The 27541-nt window shown below is 39.4% G+C and overlaps 1 protein-coding gene across 4 annotated transcripts in view; it reads right to left on the bottom strand.

The window, feature by feature from the left end:
* The window catches only part of SESTD1 (SEC14 and spectrin domain containing 1), a 161772-nt gene extending 157622 nt beyond the window's left edge, over positions 1-4150 (bottom strand). For all 4 annotated transcript variants that reach the window (XM_073218600.1, XM_037000255.2, XM_037000254.2 and 1 more), the window contains exon 1: positions 3747-4150. The gene's annotated coding sequence lies outside the window, so the exon portion shown is untranslated. The remainder of the gene's footprint in view (positions 1-3746) is intronic.
* Between the last annotated feature and the right edge of the window lie 23391 nt (positions 4151-27541).

Genomic DNA, 27541 nt, shown 5'->3' with positions numbered 1-27541 from the left:
ATCATTTAATATTTTTTAGGTTATATGCCAGGGATAAGAAAATGTTTCTTTTTCTAGAATTTGTATTGCCTTTATTCTTAAAAAAAAAAGTGTACCATATTGTTTTTTTGCAATAAAAAAATGGACTTGTATTGACTCATTCAACAAAGATTATAGAGTTCCTGCTATGTGTGGGGCACTATGCTGGACAATGTACAAGATGAATAAATAACACATATGGCCTATACTTACTCTCCAAGGAGTTGAGAATTTTGCACACCTGCTACAACTGGTACAGAGCTGTACATAAAAACTGAAATATGTACTCTAGTAATCCTGCACTTCAAAGGAAAACTAGCAAACTGCCCTGTTCAAAAATAAAAGTGTTAATGTTTATGAAAAATCTGAAATTATTCAATTATTTTAAGGTTAAAGGGAATAAACGAGTAGGAAAATGGGGAACATGAAAGGTACAGGGAATAGAAAGCACAGTATCTCAGTGAATAGTGGGTTCTAGTACTAACTAGGCTGCTACAAAGCTGGTACTAGGTTTAATCTTTATGTTTCCCCACAGGAAATATGAAAATCAGATCTATCTTACTAAGATAGGAAAAAAACAAAGAATTTATTTGAAAAAGCATAACAAAATCTGGTGAATATGATACAATGTAGCCAGAACACCTGCTTTTTGTTATTTGGTTTGATTTTTATGTATTTTTTCTCCCACTCTGTCAATGATCTGCCAAGAAATTTGCAAACACAATTCAACTTCTGTATGCCTCATGAAGTGGAAAGAATGCAGGCAGCAGAGTCAGAACACCTGAGTTTACAATCAGACCCTAACTCTTACTATCGTTAAGGTTAAAAAATGAGTAAGTTAACCTCTTCGCACCTGTTTCCTAGCAGTAAAACAGGATAAACCTACTTACAGGACTATTTCGACTAAATGAGAAAATACATGTGAATACGTAAGATCAGAAAAGGTTATAAATTAAATGGACATTTTTCCAAAGAAGATATACATATGGCCAGTAAGAACATGAAAAGATGGCTCAACATCATTAGCCATTAGGGAAATGCAAATGAAAAGCGAAATGAAAACCACAATACCACCCCACAGAATAGCTATCATCAAAAAGACAGTATTAAACCCACTTTAAATAAGTTGGAGAAAATGAAACCCTCTTACTTTGCTGGTGAAAATGTAAAATGGTGCAGCAGCTATGGAAAATAGTTTGGTAATTCCTTTGGCAATAAGTTAAACAGAGTTACCATATGACTCAGCGATTCCACATCTACATACACATCCAAGACAACTGAATACATATGTCCACACAAAAACTTGTAATGAGTGTTCACAGCAGCATTACCTATAATAACGCAAAGGTGGAAACCACTCAAATGTCCATCAATTGGTAAATGGATAAACAAAATGCAGCCTATCCATATAGTGAAATATTATTCAGCCATAAAAAGGAATGAACTATTGATACATGCATAATATGAAACTGAAAATATGCTAACTGAAAGACACAAAGACACAAAAGGCCACATATTGTATGAAATGTCCAGAATAGGAAAATCCATAGGGACAGGAAGTAGATTTGTAGTTGCCAAGTGCAGGGAAGTGGGGATGATAGCTCAGGAGTATGGAGTTTTCCTTACAAGATGATGAAAATATTTTTTAATTAGTGATGATGTGTGCACTACTTTGTGAGTATACTTAAACTACCAAACTGCACATTTTAAGAGTGAATTCTATGCTGTTATCAGTCATACCTCAATAAAAAAACTATTATAGAAATTTAAGTTTCTGCTACTTTTTATTAGTAAATATCCCAGTTTTCTCAAGGGGTTGTTACTTTTGCTTCTAACAGCTACAAAAGCTCTTTGACGTTAGTTACAAACACGGATGGAATTTCAGTAAAATTATGCCAGAGCTTTGTACAGATAAGATTAACTTGGTATAATTTCATTTCTTAAAAAAAATCCTTATTAATATCAAGATTGTGTTTAGCAAGTAGAAAAAGCTTCAAGGAGTCTTTGTAGAACACATGGGAAAAAATGGGTCAAAAAAAAGGTAATTAAGACTGTTTTTTCAATAGTGGACATTTGATTTTCAGATGTGCCCTTCAATCTACTAAAACCGGAGTAGATGAAACTCTGCAACCTCTATCACTTTCTATGTCCCACATTCTGCTTTCACATTTCTAGGTCCATCACCAGCTCTAATTCTCACCCATCAATTATTCCTTCCAATTATTATTCACAGATGTTAAAATGCTTGGTAAACTAAATGCAATCAATGCATCCTCTAACATTCAGGGATTTATAGAGTAGGCCCATATTTTAAGGTTAAATTTAGTCTAGATTGTTTGAATAAATACACAGCAAAATGATTTCCTGGAATCTGGGATATAAAAACAATCTATAGAGCTGTGTAATGCTTTCTAAGTCCTCTGGGAATTCTTTCATGTATTTGGTCATGGGGTAAAGATAGTCACCAACTTTTGTCCACACAAAGTATTTTGTATAAAAGCTTCCTGGTTCTAGAACAATGAAGTATTTTATTGCTCAAAGTAAAAGGAAGATATTTTCCTTCCATTTAGTATTGTTATACTAAAATAGCATTCCAGTGAAACCAGCTAGGTAACAACAAGACCCAAGGTATGTAAACAAAGATAAATTGTTCTTTACTACATAGTCTTCCTTGGAGGGGAGAAAAAAGTTTATCCCACCTAAGAAAAAGAAGGTTTATCAAGCCAAAGAAAACCATGTGAATTAATATTTTCCAATACGGGGATATTTTGAGTGGCAATTTTAATTTGAGAGTTCGCCAGCCTATGCGATGCACGGTGGGTATATTCTGTACAGAAAGCAATGTGAAGAAAGGGTCGATCTGTCAAACAGCTGCTATCCAGCTACTCCTTCAACCACGCTTCGAACTTCTGGGGTGATGTCTGTACAAGCGAAAGCTGTCAAAGCACCATGAGAACCACTTGCTGTCACAGCAGCTGCAAGTCCAAATCGTGCATCTCAGGGTGAAATCCCACCCGCACCCTCAAGAGCCGGCCACACTCTTCTCTAACACGAGCCTATCTAACACACAGAATAAATACATAACCAGAGATCCTTGCCAAACCTCTCTCCCTTCTCTTTGTGATTCCTCCAAAGGCTGGAGAGATGTTAACGTCCTGCAGACCCGGGGGAAGCCAAGCCCTACACCGTGAGCGAGACGTCCGGCAATCTCGGCGCAGCCCGGGGGCCTGGGGCCGGTGTCCCCCATCCACCGGGCAGGGCTGATCACCGGTCACACAAAGGAGCCAGCCTCCGGCGCTGGCAGCGGGAATTCGCCCCGGAGCTGGGCGCTACCACCTCGGGTGTCCGCACGCCCAAGGACAAGACCCGTTAATAAATAGGGAATTAACACCCAAACCTGTTGCACGATTCGGGTCCCTTTCACCCAGAAATGAACAAGGGCGCTTAGCGGGAGGCGACGCGAGCGGCCCGGTCTCTGCGGGCCACGGCCGCACTCGGTAGGCTGCGCGGAGGCAGGGGCCCCGCGAGGCTCCCACCAAGGGCGCTTTGTCTGCGGCGGCGGCGGCGGGGGCGTCCCTCCCTCAGCCGCGCGACCCCACCGCCCCACCGCCCGCGCGGGCGAAGAAAGCCCGGTCCCCGGCCGCTGCCGCCTGCACCCGCCCGCCCTCACCGCCCAGCCGCGGGGCCTGCGCGCTCCGCCAGCCCGGCCGCCCGGCGGCCACACTCACCCGGCTGGCGTTGGAGCTGGCGGCCGGAGGCTCCGGGGCGGCGGGAAGACGCGGGGACGCGAGCGAGGCGCGGGCGGAGGCGAAGGGCCGAGGCGGGAGAAAGGCGGGCTGGGGGCGGGGCGGGCCCGCGCGGCGGTAGCGGCGGCTCCAGTCACTCGCCGCAAATCGCGTCCCGGCCCCTCCGTGCGTCAGGCAAGGGGCGGCGGCGCGGTCGGCCTGGCGACCTCAGGGCACCGGCGGCCGACCCGCGTCCGCGCAGCCCCGCGCGCGCCCGATTGCGGCGCCGCAGCGACCCCGCCCGCGCAGGAAGGGGGCGGGGCAGCAGCCCCCCGGGGCTGGGAGTGGAGGGGGCCTCGGACGCACCCCGGCAGAGCCGGCGATCCCCATCGAGCGCCGGTCTCCGACCTCCCAAACCCGCGGGCAGTGTAGTGTAGGAGGGAGCCCTGGACCTAGAGTCGGGAGGGCTGGGCTTAAGGAAGGGCCCTGATCCTTGACGCCTTGCAGGTCGCTTGTTTTCCCTGTCCTCATCCTGAAATATGTAAGTGCCGTATATGGTCGCCAAGATTTTCAAAATTCTAACATTGTCATCCTTGGTTTGTTGGGATTCCTCTGCCTCCAAGTACCCGCTGCCTGGAGATGCCAAAGGATGGGTCTTCTCCACAGCCTGTGGGCTGGCGGAAGAAGGAAAGCAGCTGGAGGGGAATGGGTTGTAGTGAGGCAGGGCTGGATTCAGGGCAGTTATTCTTTGGGGGTCTTTGCATTGTACAGTTCCAAATTTTTCCACAGATAGTGACTCTCTGATAATGGCTACTCCCGCAGCTCCACGAACCCTAGTGATTTTTCTCCAAATCACTGATTTCAGAGTCCTCATTCCTCTAATTGTATTGCACATATCATATTTATGTCATTTTCTGAATGCAGTTCAAGAGTCATCCCCTAAAAAGTTTAGGGCTTCCTTGTCCCAACCCCAGGCCTTGCAGACTACTCATTATGCCTCTCACTTCAGTATCACCTAAATCCATTGATAAAATCTTTCCATTCCTACAACTAAGCAACCCAATTTCTCTCTACTTAAGTTTTCTGATTTAAAAATCCCATGGATGAATTCTTCCTTTTAATTCTGTGACTGATGTGTCTCCACAAAGTCAGCCTCTTTCTTTGCCCCACTCTATGTCAAGCCTTTCTAGTTTCATTTCTGCTTCTATTCTCTGTGACTGCCAGAGAATGCTCCAAAACCACAAAGCCTCCCCCTTTAAATTTTTTCAGAGGTTCCCCACCTGGACATCCAGGTTCAAGCTAATTACCATGGTGTACAAGGCCATCAATGACCTGATCCCTTAGACCTCTTCAGCTCAGCTCTTGACTCCCACCACATGTCACACAGATTCAACAGACTCTGTTTCTGTGCCCCCAACCTGAAATCCATCCCTCATTTAACCAGGTAAACTCCTACCATCCTTCAAGATGATACTCTGCATTCTTTCCTTTTTGGAATCTTCCTGACATCTCCTTCACCACACCCACATCCTCACCTTACACACTTACAATGAATTAAATATTCTTTCTTTCCTTTCTGCTTTCATAGAGCCTTTTATCTATTCTCTTTGATAATCCTTAGTACTTTCTTTTTTCCCATTGCTTTGCTTGGTGGTCTTTTCTTACTAGACTGTGAGTCTCTTAGAAGGATAGAAATGTTTGTCTAGTTCACTTTTGACTCCCAGACGACATAGCACAGTCCTCAGTACTAGGAAGTTTCTCTTAAAATATTGTTGAAGTCTTGATGTCATTATTCATCCCAACAAATAAATGTTGAGCATTTTCTTAACAAGAAAGAGGGTACAATCTAGAGTCCCTGCCTTCCATAACCTTCCACACTATTCTGTTTTTCCTTTCCTAGGTGGTAGTCTCTGCTCATCATTTTAAACCCTCCCTACTACCACTCACATTCTTTCTTGTTTTAATAAGGCAAGAGCATGCCAAACAATCCATTATAGGAATTCACCAAACATTCCTGCCCTTCCTCTTTCCATACCCTCTAGGTCCAGTTATTAGATAAAGGGTAACTGCTGTAACAGAAAAAAACATTAAACTGTAAATCCAGAGAATGAAGTCTGGGTGCTGTGTTTTTCAATAAACACTGAATGAACAAAGCTCAATCACTTAAATTCACTAGGCATCACTTGTGGAGTTCCTTTGGCTTTATAAGCTTTCATGTTTAATATTTTATTATTAAAGTAACAAATTCTTTGTATATGTATAAATCAAGGGGACTGCCAGATCCTTGCAAAGTAGCTGTCCCGGCATTTGCTTGAATCTGAGTGATAAGGAACCCCTCACTACTGCACAATACCTCATCTTTGAACAGTCCTGCTAGTCCCTGCATTGAACTGAAATGAGTCTCCCTATAAATTTAGTCTGTAGCTATGGTATTGGTAGAAAACAACACTGGATTTAAACTCCAAAGTGGTGTGTGGTCAAATCCCAGTTCTATGACTTCCTACCTTTATGACCTCCATATGCTCTCATATAAACTTACCCTAATGGCTCTTAAACTGTGGAACCTACAATTGAGTCCAACATTCCAGGCATTAAAGGAAGAATAGGTAAATACAATTTGCTGCATTCTTATGATAATATTTCACAATTCAACTTGATATCACATTGTTTTTCTACTGCCCCATGTTATTCATAAATATGTTTTTGCCAACTAAAAATAATAATCCCAAATGTTCTTCAAGTCTTTAGCATAGATACAGTTATAAAACCCTATCTCCTTCAACCTGTATTTGTGGAGACTGAGTACAGATCTTTGCATTTATTCATTTTAAGTATCACTTTGGAAGTTAGGTACCAAGAACCCCTGCCAAATAGAAATCAATGAAATGAGAATAACATTTAAAAAACATTCTGGGGTGGGGGATCATTTTCAGCAAGAAATTCCTAAATTTATACTCTACAACTTCCTTAGCCTTTTTATTAAAAGCCACATTTAAATGTCATCTAGAATTTTACGATTTATCACATGTACCTTGATTGATTAATTCATTAATTGATATAATAAGTTAATATGTAATATTAAAAACACTTTTTCTGTGCATGTGTTTCCCATACATTGCTCACTGGAACTTCTAAGGAACTCCTAGAGGTAAACAGGCAGGTATGGCTAACACCTTTTTACTGAAGCTCAGCAGGATTAGGTAATTTGCCTAACAGTCACTCTGCACCAAAATTGGCTTCTTGGAGAAAGTGCTCCACCCACAGCCCCTTCTGAAGTGTTAGCCCCAAAGAGTACTTTTGTGTGCTGTATAATCTCTGAATCACTGCTGATTAACCCTGGGTGGACACCGACCTATAACAGCCAAATGGTACTCATTCAAAAATGACCCAGGGGAAATAACAATCCCTAAGAGCTGGCCCAATCAGACAAGCCGTTGGGGAAGCTGAGTCCACAAGGGCACACAGAGGGAGGCCACGGTGATATTGGCTCTGACTGAGCATCACTGAGCAGAGGTTAATGTCAGCCAATGACTAAGAGAAAACTTCATTCACACAGCCATTTGACATTTACTCAGCATCTTCTCTGATTTAGGTGCTGGGGATACTGTACAGACAAAATACACATAAGTTCTTCCTCATATATCTTGCATTCTGGTGGATGGGATAGGCAATAAACAGCGAATAAGCATATCAAGTAGTATCTTAGAAGATGATATATATTGGATAAAAGTTATGCAGGGAAGGGGATGAGAAGTTACTGGGAGGGGGTATGTGGAGTACAATTTATAATAGCAGGAATAGGGAAGGCTTCATTGAGAAAGTGGTATTTGGAGCTGAGCCTTGAAGATGAGGCAGTGAACCTGTGATACAAAAAAGATACATACAATAGACGCTGAGGGAGCCAACAATCACAGCTGCACTAATCATGAAGCAGAAGCAGAAAGAATAGCAGAAGCGGAGTAGGGCATTCAAAATCTACTGGGTTTTTTTTAAAACAAAGCAATTAAGGCACTTCCCCAGATATACTAGAGCCTTCACTGGTGGCATGTTGTAGGGAAAAATGGAAGTTCTGTGGCCACGGTCTTCACCTGACCACCCCTTGTAAATGAGGTAAATGCTTATCCTACTACGCAGGCGCATGCTTGCATACCCGTTGGCAATAAGACATCACTGCTGCTATTCCTATAAAAAGAGTTCCCCTGGTGCTAAGAGGGTGCCTATAGAAGAGAGCAGAGACGGGGAGCAGAGAGTAGAGGCAGAGCCTGGAGCAGAGGCAGTGCCCGGGGCAGAGGCTGGAGCCGAGGCAAAGACTGAGATGGACTTGCTGCATGCAGAGGCCAATGTGATTCCAGCACTTGACCTGCCACGGTGAGAATAAAGCTTGGTATGAGCCCCTTTTTACCCACAATGTTCCATTGTCATTATTCCATCTCACCAAATCCAGAGTGAACTTGCCCAGAGGCTGAAACCCTCTGGCAAGTCACTGGGTTCTGAACACCATTAGAATTCCGTGTTTCAAGAAGCCCAACCCAATTTGTGACCTTCTCCTCCAGGAGGTTTGGTTGTTCAACTTTTCCATTTTCCTAGGAAGCAGATATCATGACTGAGAGGTCAGTTTTTCTAATCTGCATATGTATTCTTTACAAGCCAAACAAACTGGAACCAAATTCCAATACCCTATTCCCTAAGGTCACATGTTTGAGTTTCTGTATGCAAACCCTAATTGCCTAACTTACTACAGTCATAAAGCTACGAGATGGCAGTGCAGAAATTACAGAGTGGGCTGGGATTCTTCATTCTACAACTCTTGCCTGCCAGGACAAAACAGAAATAGAAATTTGGGGCTTTTTCTTTAATTTTTGAAATAAGTATTTGAAAAACTGTCACAGTTTTGTATTTTAAAATTGAAATATACATAGCATTCATTGTAGTAATGTACATTTATTACACTGTTGACTTTTTAAGAAAAAATTTAATATTTCAATTTAAAAATTACTTCGGGTACTCAGTCTTTCAGTTTTTACAGTTGACATTTTAACTTTAAGCTTAAAATTTCCCTTTCACTAAGGCTGCTTGTAACTCTGGTTGTGGGGGGAGGAGGGGGAAGTATTTTCAAAGCAAATTACCTTTGAAACCGAAATCTGTCAAAGGTAGAAACAAAGTGGGAGAAACCCATTTATAGCTTATAAGCGGTCGTCCATTTCTGCTTGCCTGTGTCTCTCACAACCCAGCTGTAAAACGGGGACCCCACCATACCTCTCTGGTCCCTCACTCCCCAAACCCTTGTAATCACCTATTGATATGGAGATGGGGGACTTCTCTCCACCCCATGAAAACACCTATTGATACAGATATGCACTAAGGCCAGGTGAGATTCTGGAAATACTGCAGTTTTACCCTCACAGTTAAAAAGACCTGGTATTCTTTAAAATACATTTTCCTTGTCTTGAAATTATATAAATAACACTTTGAAGAGTTTTTTGTTTTGTTTTGTTTTTTTGCCCACCTAGTAGTTCATCATCTGGGCTAATGTATTTGGAGTCCTTTAAAAAACAGAACTTTCTTTAAGGCCAATGCGGTTGGTGTTCACTTGTGTCAGAGTGGGGTTCCCCCCTCCCAATCACGCTTTCACAAATGTTTTTGGTAAGCAGGCCAAAGGAAAGAGTAAAAAGTTTGTGAAATCAGCAAAATGTTTTTCTTACAAAACTGACTTTGTTTTCTACTTGTGGAATCATGGGATTTTTAAACCTAGAAGGCACACATGTATTCCAATATTTCCATTTCCCTGTGACCTGGAAAAGAGAAACACACCCAACTGTACAGTTAACAAAACATCAGACCAGAATCCAGGCCTCCTGAAGACTAGCTGATACAAACTGAAAAGTAGTTGAATATTTGCAGTATGATCTGTGTATGTGTAAATAGATGTGGCACATAATTTAGGCACAATACAGTTTATCTCTTAAACATCAATAGTGCTTTAAAAGTATTCTGAAAGCAGAAAATGAAATAAAATTTCAGAATAAGGAAAGGTTTCAGCAACTTATTGTTACTCTTAATTAATGTAATCTTTGTAATAGAGTTTAACAAAGGTAGTCAAGTTAAAAGTAAATTGTTCAGGCAAATTGTTTTAAATGTTTCTGGGAATATACAATGCATAATATATAAGAAAGTGTAGCAAACTGGCTATGCCAATTTTTATAGTTCTCTTCAAAAATTTTTCATCCAGTAGGTGCCATTTAATGTCAATATAATATCATAATATCTGTTCATATGGCTATTCTTGTCGGAACTCTTTGGTTGCATGTACAGAAGCCCATTTGAGCTGAATTGGAGGGGCAATGGATTTTCTGGAAAAATACCGAGGTAGCGCAAGCACAAGACCACTAAAGAAAGAACTGCAGTTCTGGGGATCTCATCAGACACCAGAACTAATGAATAGTTCATGGAGAAGAATATCAGAGGTGGCTGATACTTTGGGTCGTTTGAGTGTTCCAACACTGAACAATAAAACAAGATTGGCCTGGGGAATGGAGAGCTGGGTATCATAACTGTCAACTCCTGGGATGGGAGGAAGTCTCCAAAGGAGCTAAGAGCATTACCAGGAAAAGGAGAGAGAGGGACACCAGCTGGCAAAATAACAGCTAAAATACTCACACAATAGAAAGATGAAATTATGAAATAGTCTATTACCCACTCAGATATTTAAATTATAATGTAAATTACTTCATCTCATCATTTTATATTAAAAACCTTCATTCAAGTACCTTTTCTCTGGTTTGATGATGCTCCTTAAAAACCCTAACCTAGAAAAACCCTTCAATGTATTCATGATCATAGTATAAAACAATTTTGCTTGATCAGAGCATTTTTACTTATTACTTGCCTTATAGGTCTCAAAATTTTAGATCTAAAAATATTTTACTCAAAGCTTAACAGGTAAAAGCATTTGATTGTCAAATTCAATCTGCCTGGTGAAATAGGTCTCATTTAAAAGGTATTAGTTAAGTTACAGAGAAAGTTCTCTAGTTTCTATTACATGGTATTTCAATACGGGGCTCTGTCCTAGTTATTAGTAAGACAGGAAAGAATGTTAAAAACAAGCTTGGTCCAAGTCACAAGGTTTACTTTTGTTTTTCTACTGTGTTCCAGTCATCAGCATGAATACAAAGGTCAAGATTTACCTCAGTGATCAAGAAACATGTTCTGCTCTAGACTCTTAAAATCTGAGGCCAGAGACTAAACGGTTCTCTCCTAGCTTGGTTCTCTTGTGATCAGAAATGGCTCCACTGTTAATCTACATTTTTAAAAAATCCTGCATTCTTGAACAAAATAGGGATAAACTACGTTTAAAAATGATCTCCACCCTTTGCCAGGCCCCTTCCACTCTGTCACTCTCTCCAGCTGTTCTGGAGAGGTGTGTGAAACTGGGTTGTGCTTCCAGTAGCTGAATGGCAGATCAGAAGTCCCTTTGCATAAAGTTGGAGGAGGTTCTAGCAACACAAGAGCAGAGAATTGATTTGGTTGTGGGATAAAGTGGGAAATGGAAAGAATTGCCTTTTGTATCCATCTAACTTTCCCTCTCCTTCTGAATAAAACATGATTATGTAACAAAGAGCTTTTAAACAATTTCTTTCTTTTTTCAATTGGCGATTTGACAAATACAGATTGTGTCATCCTGGGTTAGAGCCACTTCTTAGGGTGTGGAGTTATTGGATGCCGACACTGTGTATCAGTGTACTCAAAACATGTGACATTGCTAGGCTCATGCCTCATTGATATTATCTTAGATTTAGGATAAGAAATGTGTTTGGGGAAATGAAGAGCGTTTTTCTTTTTGAGGACTTGAAAAGGAACCACCAAGTAGCCTCTGGTTGACTATTCGATTTCAAAACCTTAACTTTTTGCATAAAAATTATGCAGATAAACCAAGAAATACAATCTATCACTATTCCAAAGCATGAAAAAGAATTATAGTCTAGACTTCTCCGTTTAAAGGATAGTAAATTCAGGGCAAGAGCCATTGCTGCTCCTCAGCTTACCCGCCCGAGAAGCAATCCTGGATGTTGTGTCTACACAGGAATTGTGCCTAGATCCTTCTGTAGGGGTTTATCTACTCTGGATTGGTGTTTGGAGAGTCTGTGTTCCTGGCTGTCCCTTGGAAGATGTGTCACTTTAGTGTCCTATGACCAAATTTTAAGCATTTCACTGAGAAAAAAATTGAGAGTGGGCAGGAAATGAGAAAAGTTGTTCAATGATTTATTTGTTCATGCAACCAAAAAATACATGTCTTCATGCCTGCATTGCTTTAGAGACCTGAAGACAACTATGAAGATATATGAGTTTGCTTAGCCTGTTCGGGAGAAGGAGCCCAACCAACACTCAATGCAACACAATACGTACTAGAGTTGTCATTAAATTCTACACTAAATGTTATAAGACCCAGAGAAGAGTCACTGCCAAGAGGTCTAGTTAAGTCTTCATGGAGCCTTTGATGTTTGAACTGAGTCTAGAAGAAGGAGTCAGCATTGTTTGGGGTGGGAAAAGGAAGAAAAAGCTGAAGAAATAGTGTATACAGTGGCTGAGAGGCACTAAAGATGCTACTTCAAGAATTTTGAGTATTCTTGTGGCTACATGAATGGAGACAGGATCATAACTCAAGATCAAAATGAGAGGTACCTGTGGGCCAGGCATGGAAAGATAAAGCCTGGCAGTTAATGCAAATGGTAGAAGCCATCCGTGCACATGCGTTCCCTGTGAGTGGCTGAGCCACGCCTCACTGGAGAACACAAAACCTCTACAAATATTGCCTTAAGTTATACTGTTCAAGAACAACAACAAAAATCAACTGAGTAAATTTGAAGATCTGATTGGCTTTATTTAATGATTTATGAATTTTGCAACACCCCTTCTAGAAAATAGTTCTGAGGAGGTGTACAAAATGGGAGATTCTTATAGGCAGAAAGAGGGTGGGGCAAGGATATTATAAGCCAAAGAAAAGGATTGTTTTAAGACTGGTCACCTTCTTTTTGGGGGAGGGGTATCGGGGGCCTTATTATGCAGATTGCCTCACTAGTACTGATCAGGAAATTTCAGATGGACTGTTAAAGGTCATATTTCTGGGAGAGTTTTAAACTGCAACTCAGTGTTGGATTTCTGTCACAGGGGCAAATTACTCCTTGTTGCTTCTTTTCTTGTCTTCCAAAACGTAAAAGGTTGCCCCTTCTCCACATCCTTGCCAAGAATGGGTATTTACATAGTGTATTTCATTCATTTAACAAATATATATGGAATGCCTTCTATCATAAGGTATTTGTGTTAGGAATTGAGGATATAGCAGTGTAACAAACTAAACTCCCATCCTCATGGAATTTACATTCTAGTGAGGGGGAAAGAGAAAAAATAGATAAAGAAGTAAAATGTGTAGTTGTCAGATAAATACTATGGAGAAGAAAAAAAAGAGGAGGGACAACCAACAGAGAATGGGAGGTAGGGTGGATTTTTGATAGTCAGGAAGGCCTCACCAAGAAGGTAACCCCTGAACAAAGAGGATGTGAGAGGGAGCGAAGCAGGCATCAATGGGAAGGGCCTTTCAAGGAAATAACAAATCAAAGGCCTGGAGGTGAGATCAGACATGCCTGGCTGGGTGGTCAAGGGCATGGGGTAAGGGGCAAGAGATTGGGTAGGGTCTTTAAGGGAATTGTAAAGACTGAGGCCTTTGCTCTAAGCAAATTGAAAAAGCTTGCAATGGTTTTAATCATGTATAGGTTTGTTTTTTTAAGGACATTGTGGCTGTGGTGTACAGAACCGAATGCCTTGGGGAGCACAGAGACCGCTGAGACGTGGGAGCGAATGCTCAGGAGAGACATGCTGGGGTCTTAGTCCAGTGGGAGGTCAGCAGGGTGGCTGGAAGTGGGTAGATTCTGGTTATATGTTTAGGAGCACCAGGATTTCCTGACAGATCAGATGTGGGGTGTCAGAAAAGAGGAATCCATGGATAATTCTGGGTTTTTTTGGTCTGAGCAATTAGAACAATAATATTGCGTTTACTGTTGGCAAAAATTATGGGCAGGAGCAGTTGGCCTAGGGGGAACAGGAAGGGAGGGGAGCTTAATGATTTGGTTTTGGAAATGTTAACTTTGAGATACTTAACAGACAGTAAGCATAAATTTAGAATTAGCAGCCAGACATGTCAATCTAGAGTTAAAGGGACAGAGGTATGAACTAGAAATATACTTTTGGAGCTTGTTGGTGTATCAGTGTATAGACAGTATTAAAACCATGAGATTCAGTAAGACTAGCAAGAGAGCAAGCTTATAAAAGATACCTAAAGATTTAGCTCTGGAACATTTCAACACTTAGAAACTGGGAAGATGAGGAGGAATCAACGAGGAGACTTAGAAAGAATAGCCATTAAGGGGAAAAACCAGGAGAGTGTGTTATTCTGGGTGTCAAGTAAGGAAACTGTTTCAAAGAGGAGGGAGTGATCAACTCTCAAATGCTAATAAACAGGGTGAGTTTATTAGTCAGTGTTCCAGAGAAACAGAACCAATAGGATGTGTAGATATATACATATACACAAACATACATGTGTGTACATAAAGAGATTTATTTTAAGAAATTGGATTTATTTTTATAAATTAAAACAATCATAGAGGCTGGTATGTTCAAAATCTTTAGGATGGGCTGGCAGACTAGAGCCCCAAGGAGAAGTGATGCTGTAGTTCAAGTTCCAAGGCCTTCTGCTGTAGAATTCCCCTTGCTGGGGGAAATGCCAGCCTTTTGTTCTAGTCAGGCCTTCAACTGAATGCATGAGCCCATACACACTATGGAGGGCAATCTGCTTTACTCAAAGCCCACCAATTTAAATGAAAATTGCATCCAAAAACACTTTCACTGAAACAGTCAGAAAAAAAATGGACACTGTGGCCCAGCCACGTTGACACATAAAATTAATTGTCCAGCAAGAAAGATGAAGCTAAGGAGTGGCCACTGTATTTAGCAGTGCGGAGGTTATTGGCAACCTCAGGAAACACAGTCTTGATGGAATGATGGGAGGAGAAGGCTGATTGGAAGGTGTTCACAGTAAAACAGGAGAAAACAGGAGGACCTCTTCTGCTACAGATCAAAAAATGCCATGCACTTCTGGGTTCACAAGACCTTGAGGAAAGAAGACACAGCAGTGGGCTCTAAGCCATCCGGGCTGACTGACCTGATGCTGGGTGCCAGCACTCATAGAAGGAGCCTAGGGACAAGATGAGAAACTAATGGAGAACAGCTCTGTTATGAAACTGGAGCCCAAAAAAAAGGGCTTACGGTAGTCCCAGGTCACTAGTGGGGCATGTGGCTCTACACAGAGGAGAACTTTTGGAGAAAAATATCCTCAATTTAAATCCTTGAGATTTCTGGAGATTAATATCAACTAAATGAGAGTTGATAATCAGTAGGTATAAAAAAGATAAAAGCAAGCAAATTCATGTGTATCACAAACCACAGACATCGGATCTGGTCTTCAGGGGTTTCAAATATAGGCATCATCAGACAAAGCACATGAAAATAGTATTATGGAATGTTCAGAGAAATGAAAGATGAAATAAAAATGAGCAAGCAGTAAGAGGCTCTTTTATAACACCAGGTGTATTTGAAACAAACCAAATAAAGCTTAAAAAATAAAATTGATAAGAACTCTTGACTGGTTAAAACATGTTAGGCACAGCTGAATAAAAATATTGGTAAATTAGGGGACACATCTGAAGAAAGGCAGAATGCAGTACAGAAGATAAGCAGATGGCAAATGAGCAGTTACCAGATATAGAAATAGTCATATGGGATTACTAGGAGGAGAGAAAGAGAAAGCCATTTGCTGCACATGCCCAGCATCAAGTAGGTGAACAAAATCCACAGGGTTCATATGTACCAACCCTGAGCCTGACTGGGTGCCACCAGATCTTAGATTGATCTGATTAGTATTTCTGGGGAAGCTCAGGAGAGGGTTGGGAAAATAGCAGATCCCACAGAAGTTCCTCATCCAAGGAATAATAATAAATGTGATTCATAAACTGTGAAACCAGTTACACTGTGCATGTTTTAAGACACAACTAATAATTTCCTGTAAAACTAATCTTGCCATGTGACATCAGAATTGTCCTGTGGGTAGTTTCTTCTTCTGTGCCTACAAATGTATTCAAACTTCTATTGATCAATAAAAACCAAATTCAAAGAATTCTTTCAAGCTATTATCTCTCTTTCCCCTTCCATTCAGTAATAAATTTCTTGGGAAAAAATAATTCATCTAGACTTGAAATGATTATTTGTTTGCCATTCATTCATTACTTGCTGCCTCCCCGTTTAACTAACTGAAACAGTCCTTTCAAAGTCAACAATGACTATTTATCATATTCAGTGAATTTTCTCCTTCTCGTTTTTATAGTACTTGGTACTGCTAAGCATTCTTTCCCAACTTCTTTTAAGCAACAAACATTTATTATGTTTTTACTAGTCTCTAAACAAGGCCCTGGAGATAAAGATATGATAGTTCTCAGACATCAAGTAGTTTACAGTCTACCTGTCAAAGAAGACATGTGCACAACAAAGTAAAATGAAGCACTAAAAGGAAAAGTGGAGCCACAAAGGAGGGGGTGATCACTTGTAGTGTATGTACGTGGGGAGTCAGGAAAGACTTGTCACTTGAGTTTTCTTGAAAGAGAGTGTATTGACCAGGAGGATGGGCAGATTATGGCATCATTCAAGGCAGAGGAAACACGTGGGTAAGTGTCCATAGGCATAAAGCATCCAGGTGTGGTAAGATTACTACAAACAGCTCAATATGCTTAGGACGAAAGAACTGGGATGGGCATTAAGGATAGAATGAAAAGCAAAAAAAATCATTGAAGGCTTTGAACTCATTTGAAGGAGGATGGGTTTTTATGGGCACTAAACAAGGTGCTAAAGGTATTCTCCTTTTTCTCCTTCTTACTGTATTTGCAATTAAGAAATAACACTCTTGTAAGAAGATGGAGGCTGAATTGGAAGCCTATAAAGATGAAGAAAGGTGAGCATGTAGGAAACTTCAGTTCTGAATGAAAGAAGGTAAGAATATGAACCTTAAGGGGACAGGCTGGTTTGAGAGATCATACACTATACGAGTAACAGTCCTATCAGGAGAGAGAGGAGCAGGTTTTAAGAGGATGTTCTCAGAGATGAGGAGTATTGGCTGGAAAAGCACCCCAAAAGGTGTCTACTCCAGTTGATGACCATGTATTAGTTTTGGCCCTTTTGTTTTCCTTGTTTTCATAATATTGATCATTTACCTTATATAAAAAAACATACCTTTCATTGCAAGTGATTTAAAACATCTTGAAAAGTGAGAAAAGCCACCAGTGATCTGATAATACAGATATTATAGAACATTTTTAAAGTGTGAGCTATGCATGTATACATATTTTCAGAAAATTGTATTCTATATAAAATGTTACTTCCTGCTTTTAACATTTAATCCTATACTATGAGCACTATTCTGCATGAGATAATCATTAATACAAATTTTAATGACTATATAGTGTTTTATCATATGAATGAACTATAATTTCACCTATTGGTGAACATTGAGATAGACTTCTGTTTTGCTATCAGATATAATGTTGTGGTGAACTTACTTGCATATAACATTTGATCATTCTGATGATTTCCTTGGCGTAAACTCCCTGAAATGAAATTATAGTGTCAAATTTATGAATAGTTATAAACGTCTCTTGAAACATATTGACAAACTGGTTTTCCAAATACACTGTCTCAATTGATGTTCCCATTAACACTCAGAATTGCATTAAAATTTTTTTCTAAGTGTATAACTAAAGTTATCTTTTTCTAATTTGTATTTCCTGAATTACAATTACTTCATTTATTGGAAATCTGTATTTTTATGCTTTGTGAATTGTCCCTTCATTTTAGTTGATTATTTTTCTATTAAAATGATGCCTTTTTCTTGATTTGTATTATTTCTTCATCTATTAAGTATATTCACCTTTTGTGTTTGACATGCTTTTTTTACACATATTGATGTACAAAGTTTTACAATTATTTTGTGGCTAAATGTCTTTACCTTTTCCTTTAGAACCTCTATTTCCTCTCAAACACTTCTCTTTCCATGTCTATGACAGTGGTACTCTGTGTCCTATTTCTCAGTTCATTTATCCATTCAAAGCCCCTTCCAGCAGTGCTTGGTAACTGTGTTACACATTTTTTGAGTTTTGCTTGTCTAAAGATGAAAGCATTTCTGTGCAGTATTTAACTGGGTGAGGATTGTTGTCTTTCTTGTATGTTTAAGAGTGATCTGTATTTCCTTTTTAGTAGTCCATTTTTTTATATCCTTTGTCCCCCTGTACTCCTACTTGGTATTGAGAAGTTTTTTCTTATGAATGTACAGGAATTTGTTCCTGATATATGTTGTACATATTATTTCTCAATTTTTAGTTTATATAGGATGGTATTTTTGTGCTTTGCAGAATTTTCATGATTATTATGTAAACAAATTTACCAATCATTTCTTATGGCTTCTGTGTCTTCTGTTATGCTTGGAAAGGCCTTCCCATGCTGGTACTATTTTAAACAAAATTTTCTGATGTTGTATTCTTATACTTCCATGGCTTTGTTTTTGTATCTAGATCTTTGTCTATCTGGAATTTACGTACCTACAAAGTGTAAGGTAGGAATCCAATTTTTTTTTCTCTAAATGCTATCCACTTCCTGCAACACCATTTGCTGAATCATTTTATTTTCCTCCTCTATTTGCAATGCAATTTTTATCACCTCCTTGTGTTTTGTGGTCTATTTCTGGGCATTCTTTTATGCTTTATGGATGAACATGCTCCAACTTATTTTAATTACTGTAGTTTTATGTTATATAGTCCGTTCTCATCTCTCTTTTCCAAATTTTTCCTGGAATACTTGCTTAAGTCTTTTTACATATCAACTTTCTACTCAGCTTGTCTAATTCTAAATTTTAAGAACTCTCATTGTTATATTGATTGGGATCAGGTTAAATTTACACATTAATTTAGGAAGAAATGACATCTCTCTGATGCTGAGTCTTTCAATCCAAGAACATAATGTTTTTGAATTATTCCAGTCTTCTGTGTCCTTCAGTAATGCTTTTTTGTTTTGTTTGGGTTTTTCTGGTATAAATGATACACATATATTTTAAAGTGTATTCTCACATATTTCATCTTTTTATTGCCTTTATAACATCTATTACATTTATACAAATCACTTTGAAATTGATATCTCTACTTTAATGTCTTTTACAAGCACCACACATGTCCAGCTATCTCTTAGACATTTCTACTTGAAAGTTCTGCTATTATTTTAAACTCAAAAATTCCAAATTTGACTCATTATTTTCTACTAGCCAAATTGCTATCTGTCTTCTTCAATTTTGTATCTTACCAGTAAGTACCTAGTACAGGGTCATATGCCCGGCACATAGTAGGTGTTTATATGTCTTCTGAGTTGAAAGTCTTGGACATGTGCCTCTCTCTCTTTTCTTCTCTTCTTCTCTCTCTGTCATAAAGACACCCCAAAGACCTATACATAACTGTGGGGCCTAGCGCAAAACAAATGTGAAGGGCCCCTTGTTGAAAAAGCAGGAAAAAGTGATATTAAACGTAGTAAAACATAAAACTTTTTCCTTGTGGGTCATGCTTAGAGACCCAGTAAATATCTTCTTCCTCAACAACTTTTACCTAATGATTTTAATGTCTAATTAATGATCATTTCCCAAATCAGTATTACATTTGAGGTAGCAAAATGGTATTCTTTCACCTTTAGAGAACAAAAAGGTCTGACAAACTCTAAATGCTTCTTTCAGAAGCTCCAATAACAAAAATGCATTGTCCTTTCTGAATGAATAGGAAATTGGCACACAGGGGTTTAAACCCAAGACTGAGAACTGAGTAGAAAGGCAAAGAAGAAGCTGTAGAATAAGAAACATACCAAGGAGGAATCTATTTCTTCTAGGAGCTGTCTGTGCCTGCAAGCAAGGATAATAGCCATTTTCTGCTCAACTGAAGCTGTGCTCATGAATGCTCCAAGTCCTTGGGTGAATAAAAATGAATGAGGATATAGAACAGGAGTCAGCCAATTATGGCCCACAGGCCAAATCAGGCTCACAGCCTTCTTTTTTAAGTAAAGTTTTATTGGAATAAAGCCACATTCATTTGTTTACATTGTCAATGCTTGCTTTTGTGCTGTAACACCACATTAGAGTAGTTGTGGCAGAGACTGAATGGCCCACAAAGCCTAAAATATTTAGTATCCAGTCCCTTACAGAAAAAGTTTGCAGATCTCTGGTAAAGAGTATAGCACTTATATGTTTGGTAAGATGTGATTTTTCTTTTCCATGCCTGTAGCGATGGGCTCTAAGCAAGCAAAGAATGACACACTCAATTAAGAAGATGAAGCCCTGTAGATGAGATCCAATAAAATCTACTGCTTAGCACTGGCACTGGACCCAGCCTGCCTATGTCCAAATCCTGCCTTTATCATTTATTAGCTGTGTGACCTCGGGCAAGAATCTAACTCTATGTGCTTTGTGTTCTATGTACAATAAGGATAATAATCATACTTTCCCCATAGGATCATTGTGAGGATTAAGTTTATACATACAAACCTCTTGGACTAGCATCTGGTATATAATAAGGTTCATTAACAGCTATTATTATGTTAATTTTGTATTTCTCAAAGCATATAAGACAATACAATGAAGAAATATTCTATTAGTGTAATTAGTTAATTAGTGTTCTTATTATCAAGATAACATGGAAATGTCTGATGATGGTCCGTGCCTAAGGAGAAACTGACATATTCTGAGGATCATAGGCAGCGATCTGTCTGGTTTTAGGTAGGTAAAAAGACAACCATGATATGTCACTTAATCTCTGAAGCAGAAAGAAAACAAATTTCATAACCCAGTTGATATTTATATTGCAAAGGTAATGGGCAACTCTAATAGTTATTAATTCTTTTGATCTTTTTCAGAGAATTATCATTGGTAATTTAAATAATATTTGATATTCACTTGAAATTATTGGAGGAGTACAGGTTTTTATTTGTAAAGGTACATCTATGAAATTTAAATGTAACCATAGAAATTAAGATCAGTTAATTATTGTGGGATTTCATATGTTAAAAAATTCCACAATGGTGGAATTTTGTACAATGGTGTACAATATTGTACAATGGTGTTAATTCTCTGCAGTATTTGAGTCCTTCTCATTCATTCAGTGAAAACGTACTCAGCATCTAAAATGTGCTACACTACATTACTGGATTCTGTTAGCTGATGTATTTATGTGCATGTGAGTGTATTTGCATCTGAATTTATACGAATATAAAACGTTTTCTAGAGGGAGCCAAGATGGTGGCATGAGTAGAGCAGCGGAATTCTCCTCCCAAAACCACATATATCTATGAAAATATAACAAAGACAACTCTTCCTAAAATAGAGACCAGAAGACACAGGACAACATCCAAACCAAATCCACACCTGCGAGAACCCAGTGCCTCACGAAGGGGGGTTCCACCAATTTGAAGCAGCAGCCTGAGCCAGGCCACGCACACAGCAACAGCGGAGATAAACTCCATAGCAGCTGGGCAGGAAGCAGAAGCTCTGTCTGCACCCCCTGTCTGGGCCCAGCTGCCCAGCACAAGCCACTAGAGGTCGCTGTCCTCGCAGGAGAGGAAGGCCACAAACCAACAAGAAGGAGAGCTCTTCCAGCTGTCACTCGTACCAGCTCTGCAAACTATCTCTATCACCATGAAAATGCAAAACTACAGGCAGACAAAGATCACAGAGTCAACACCTGAAAAGGAGACAGACCTAATCAGTGTTCCTGAAAAAGAATTCAAAATAAAAATCATGAACATGCTGACGGAGATGCAGAGAAAAATGCAAGAGCAATGGGATGAGATGCAGAGAAAAATGCAAGAGCAATGGGAACGAGTCCGGAGGGAGATCACAGATGCCAGGAAGGAGATCACAGAAGTGAAACAAACCCTGGAAGGATTTATAAGCAGAATGGATAAGATGCAAGAGGCCATTGAAGGAATAAAAACCAGAGAACAGGAACGTATAGAAGCTGACATAGAGAGAGATAAAAGGATCTCCAGGAATGAAACAATACTAAGAGAACTGTGTGACCAATCCAAAAGGAACAATATCTGTATTATAGGGGTACCAGAAGAAGAAGAGAGAGGGAAAAGGGATAGAAAGTGTCTTTGAAGAAATAATTGCTGAAAACTTCCCCAAACTGGGGGAGGAAATAATCGAACACACCATGGAAATACACAGAGCCCCCAACAGAAAGGATCCAAGGAGGACAACACCAAGACACATAATAATTAAAATGGCAAGGATCAAGGACAAGGAAAGAGTTTTAAAGGCAGCTAGAGAGAAAAAGGTCACCTATAAAGGAAAACCCATCAGGCTAACATCAGACTTCAAGACAGAAATCCTACAGGCCAGAAGATAATGGCATGATATATTTAATGCAATGAAACAGAAGGGCCTTGAACCAAGGATACTGTATCCAGCATGACTATCATTTAAATATGATGGCGGGATTAACCAATTCCCAGACAAGCAAAAGCTGAGGGAATTTGCTTCCCACAAACCACCTCTACAGGGCATCTTACAGGGACTGCTCTAGATGGGAGCACTCCTAAAAAGAGCACAGAACAAAACACCCAACATATGAAGAAAAGAGGAGGAGGAATAAGAAGGGAGAGAAGAAAAAGAATCTCCAGACAGTGTATATAACAGCTCAATAAGCGAGCTAAATTAGGCAGTAAGATACAAAAGAAGCTAACCTTGAACCTTTGGTAACCATGAATTTAAAGCCTGCAATGGCAATAAGTACATATCTCTCAATACTCACCCTAAATGTAAATGGACTGAATGCACCAATCAAAAGACACAGAGTAATAGAATGGATAAAAAAGCAAGACCCATCTATATGCTGTTTATAAGAAACTCACCTCAAACCCAAAGACATGCATAGACTAAAAGTTAAGGGGTGGAAAAACATACTTCAAGCAAACAACAGTGAGAAGAAAGCAGGGGTTGCAGTACTAATATCAGACAAAATAGACTTCAAAACAAAGAAAGTAACAAGACATAAAGAAGGACACTACATAATGATAAGGGGCTCAGTCCAACAACAGGATATAACCATTCTAAATATATATGCACCCAACACAGGAGCACCAGCATATGTGAAACAAATACTAACAGAACTAAAGGGGGAAATAGACTGCATTGCATTCATTTTAGGAGACTTCAACACACCACTCACCCCAAAGGATAGATCCACCAGGCAGAAAATAAGTAAGGACACACAGGCATTCAACAACACACTAGAACAGATGGACCAAATAGACATCTATAGAACACGACATCCAAAAGCAACAGGATATACATTCTTCTCAAGTGCACATGGAACATTCTCCAGAAGAGACCACATACTAGCTCACAAAAAGAACCTCAGTAAATTCCAAAATATTGAAATTCTACCAACCAATTTTTCAGACCACAAAGGTATAAAACTAGAAATAAATTCTACAAAGAAAACAAAAAGGCTCACAAACACATGGAGGCTTAACAACATGCTTCTAAATAATCAATGGATCAATGAACAAATCAAAATAGAGATCAAGGAATATATAGAAACAAATGACAACAACAACACAAAGCCCCAACTTCTGTGGGACGCAGCGAAAGCAGTCTTAAGAGGAAAGCATATAGCGATCCAGGCACACTTGAAGAAGGAAGAACAATCCCAAATGAATAGTCTAACATCACAATTATCGAAACTGGAAAAAGAAGAACAAATGAGGCTTAAGTCAGCAGAAGGAGGGACATAATAAAGATCAGAGAAGAAATAAACAAAATTGAGAAGAATATAACAATAGCAAAAATCAACGAAACCAAGAGCTGGTTCTTTGAGAAAATAAACAAAATAGATAAGCCTCTAGCCAAACTTATTAAGAGAAAAAGAGAATCAACACAAATCAACAGAATCAGAAATGAGAATGGAAAAATCACGACAGACTCCACAGAAATACAAAGAATTATTAAAGACAACTATGAAAACATACATGCCAACAAGCTGGAAAACCTAGAAGAAATGGACAACTTCCTAGAAAAATACAACCTTCCAAGACTGGCCAAGGAAGAAACACAAAAGTTAAACCAATTACGAGCAAAGAAATTGAAATGGTAATCAAAAAACTACCCAAGAACAAAACTCCCGGGCTGGACGGATTTACCTCAGAATTTTATCAGACACACAGGGAAGACATAATACCCATTCTCCTTAAAGTTTTCCAAAAATTAGAAGAAGTGGGAATACTCCCAAACTCATTCTATGGAGCCAACATCACTCTAATACCAAAACCAGGCAAAGACCCCACCAAAAAAGAAAATTACAGACCAATATCGCTGATGTATGTAGATGCAAAAATACTCAATAAAATATTAGCAAACAGAATTCAACAGTATATCAAAAGGATCATACACCATGAGCAAGTGGGATTCATCCCAGGGATGCAAGGATGGTACAATATTCGAAAATCCATCAACATCATCCACCACATCAACAAAAAGAAAGACAAAAACCACATGATCATCTCCATAGATGCTGAAAAAGCATTTGACAAAATTCAACATCCATTCATGATAAAAACTCAGCAAAATGGGAATAGAGGGCAAGTACCTCAACATAATAAAGGCCATATATGATAAACACACAGCCAACATTATACTGAACAGAGAGAAGCTGAAAGCTTTTCCTCTGAGATCGGGAACTAGACAGGGATGCCCACTCTCCCCACTGTTATTTAACATATTACTGGAGGTCGTAGCCATGGCAATCAGACAAAACAAAGAAATACAAGGAATCCAGATTGGTAAAGAAGTTAAACTGTCACTATTTGCAGATGTCAGGATATTGTACATAAAAAACCCTAAAGAGTCCACTCCAAAAGTACTAGAACTGATATCAGAATACAGCAAAGTTGCAGGATACAAAATTAACACACAGAAGAAATCTGTGGCTTTCCTATACACTAACAATGAACCAATAGAAAGAGAAATCAGGAAAACAATTCCATTCACAATTGCATCAAAAAGAATAAAACACCTAGGTATAAACCTAACCAAAGAAGTGAAAGACTTATACTCTGAAAACTACAGGTCACTCTTAAGAGAAATTAAAGGGGACACTAAGAGATGGAAACGCATCCCATGTTCGTGGCTAGGAAGAATTAATGTTGTCAAAATGGCCCTTCTGCCCAAAGCAATATACAGATTTGAGGCAATCCCTATGAAACTACCAGCAACATTCTTCAATGAACTGGAACAAATAATTCAAAAATTCATATGGAACCACCAAAGACCCCGAATAGCCAAAGCAATCCTGAGAAAGAAGAATAAAGTAGGGGGGATCTCACTCCCCAACTTCAAGCTCTATTATAAAGCCATAGTAATCAAGACAATTTGGTACTGGCACAAGAACAGAGCCACAGACCAATGGAACAGACTAGAGAATCCAGACATTAACCCAAACATATATGGTCAATTAATATTTGATAAAGGAGCCATGGACATACAATGGCAAAATGACAGTCTCTTCAACAGATGGTGCCGGCAAAACTGGACAGCTACATGTACGAGAATGAAACTGGACCATTGTCTAACCCCATATACAAAAGTAAACTCAAAATGGATCAAAGCCCTGAATGTAAGTCATGAAACCATTAAACTCTTGGAAAAAAACATAGGGAAAAACCTCTTAGACATAAACATGAGTGACCTCTTCTTGAACACATCTCCCCGGGCAAGGAAAACAACAGCAAAAATGAACAAGTGGGACTATATCAAGCTGAAAAGCTTCTGTACAGCAAAAGACACCATCAATAGAACAAAAAGGAACCCTACAGTATGGGAGAATATATTTGAAAATGACACATCCGATAAAGGCTTGACGTCCAGAATATATAAAGAGCTCACACACCTCAACAAAGAAAAAACAAATAACCCAATTAAAAAATGGGCAGAGGAACTGAACAGAACGTTCTCCAAAAAAGAAATACAGATGGCCAACAGACATATGAAAAGATGCTCCACATCGCTAATTATCAGAGAAATGCAAATTAAAACTACAATGAGATATCACCTCACACCAGTAAGGATGGCTGCCATCCAAAAGAGAAACAACAACAAATGTTGGCAAGGCTGTGGAGAAAGGGAAACCCTCCTACACTGCTGGTGGGAATGTAAATTAGTTCAACCATTGTGGAAAGCAGTATGGAGGTTCATCAAAATGCTCAAAACAGACTTACCATTTGACCCAGGAATTCCACTCCTAGGAATTTACCCTAAGAACACAGCAATCAAGTTTGAGAAAGACAGATGCACCCCTATGTTTATTGCAGCACTATTTACAATAGCCAAGAATTGGACGCAACCTAAATGTCCATCGGTAGATGAATGGATAAAGAAGATGTGCTACATATACACAATGGAATACTACTCAGCCATTAGAAGAGGACAAATCCTACCATTTGCAGCAACATGGATGGAGCTGGAGGGTATTATGCTCAGTGAAATAAGCCAGAGAAAGAGAAATACCAAATGATTTAACTCATCTGTGGAGTATAAGAACAAAGGAAAAACTGAAGAAACAAAACAACAGCAGAATCACAGAACCCAAGAATGGACTAACAGGTACCAAAGGGAAAGGTACTGGGGAGGATGGGTGGATAGGGAGGGATAAGGGGGGTGGAAGAAGAAGGGGGGTATTAAGATTAGCATGCATGGGTGGGGAGGGAGAAAGTGGAGGGCTGTACAACACAGAGAAGACAAGTAGTGAGTCTACAACATTTTGCTTTGCTGATGGACAGTGACTGTAAAGTGGTTTACAGGGGGGACCTGGTATAGGGGAGAGCCTAGTAAACATAATATTCTTCATGTAAGTTTAGATTAATGATAACAAAAAAGAAAGAAAGAAAAAAGGGGGATTACTCCCTGATAGGGTAAAACTAACTGTAAATCAACGATTAATGCATGCTTTAAATATCCTTAATTTTGATCACTTAAAGGGTGTCAGATGATCAGCTAGGGAGGTACATTTTTCTGATAATATTCCTTTCTCTTAAAGAAAAAAGCAGTTCCTGTGTGGTGACCTCCAATGAGTTCTATACAGTGGTATAAAGGGCATATCAAAGTGTGGGCAAAGGGTCTGTTTGTGTTTATACAGAGGATCAAAGCCTAATTTGGCTGCCCAGAAAATGAACTAAGATATGATATGAAGAAGAATTTCCAACATCAGCACTCTCTGGAAGAGTCATACCAGAAGATGATCACCAAAAAACCTCAACAAAGATCCAGGCGATGCTCCAGTTGTAGCTGCATCCATCCCACCATTTCCTGGACTTGCCATTGGAATGAAGAAGGAGATATCTAAGCTGGCCTGTGCATACAGTAAAACAACAAATTTGACTGGATCTATACTGTTGGAACTCAACCAAGAATTAGGAGAAGTGCAAGTTGTAGCGCTCCAAAATCTTACGACTACAGACTATCTACTGTTAAAAGAACATATGGGATGTGAACAGTCCCCAGGAATGGGTTGTTTTAATTTGTCTGATTTCTCTCAGACTGTTCAAGTTCAGTTGGACAATATACACCATATCATAGATAAGTTTTCACAAATGCCTCGGGTGCCTAACTGGTTTTCTTGGTT

This window comes from Manis javanica, chromosome 12, assembly GCF_040802235.1.
Source record: "Manis javanica isolate MJ-LG chromosome 12, MJ_LKY, whole genome shotgun sequence".
In the NCBI taxonomy this organism is placed as follows: Eukaryota; Metazoa; Chordata; class Mammalia; order Pholidota; family Manidae; genus Manis; species Manis javanica.
This window is presented reverse-complemented; position numbering and strand designations above follow the sequence as displayed.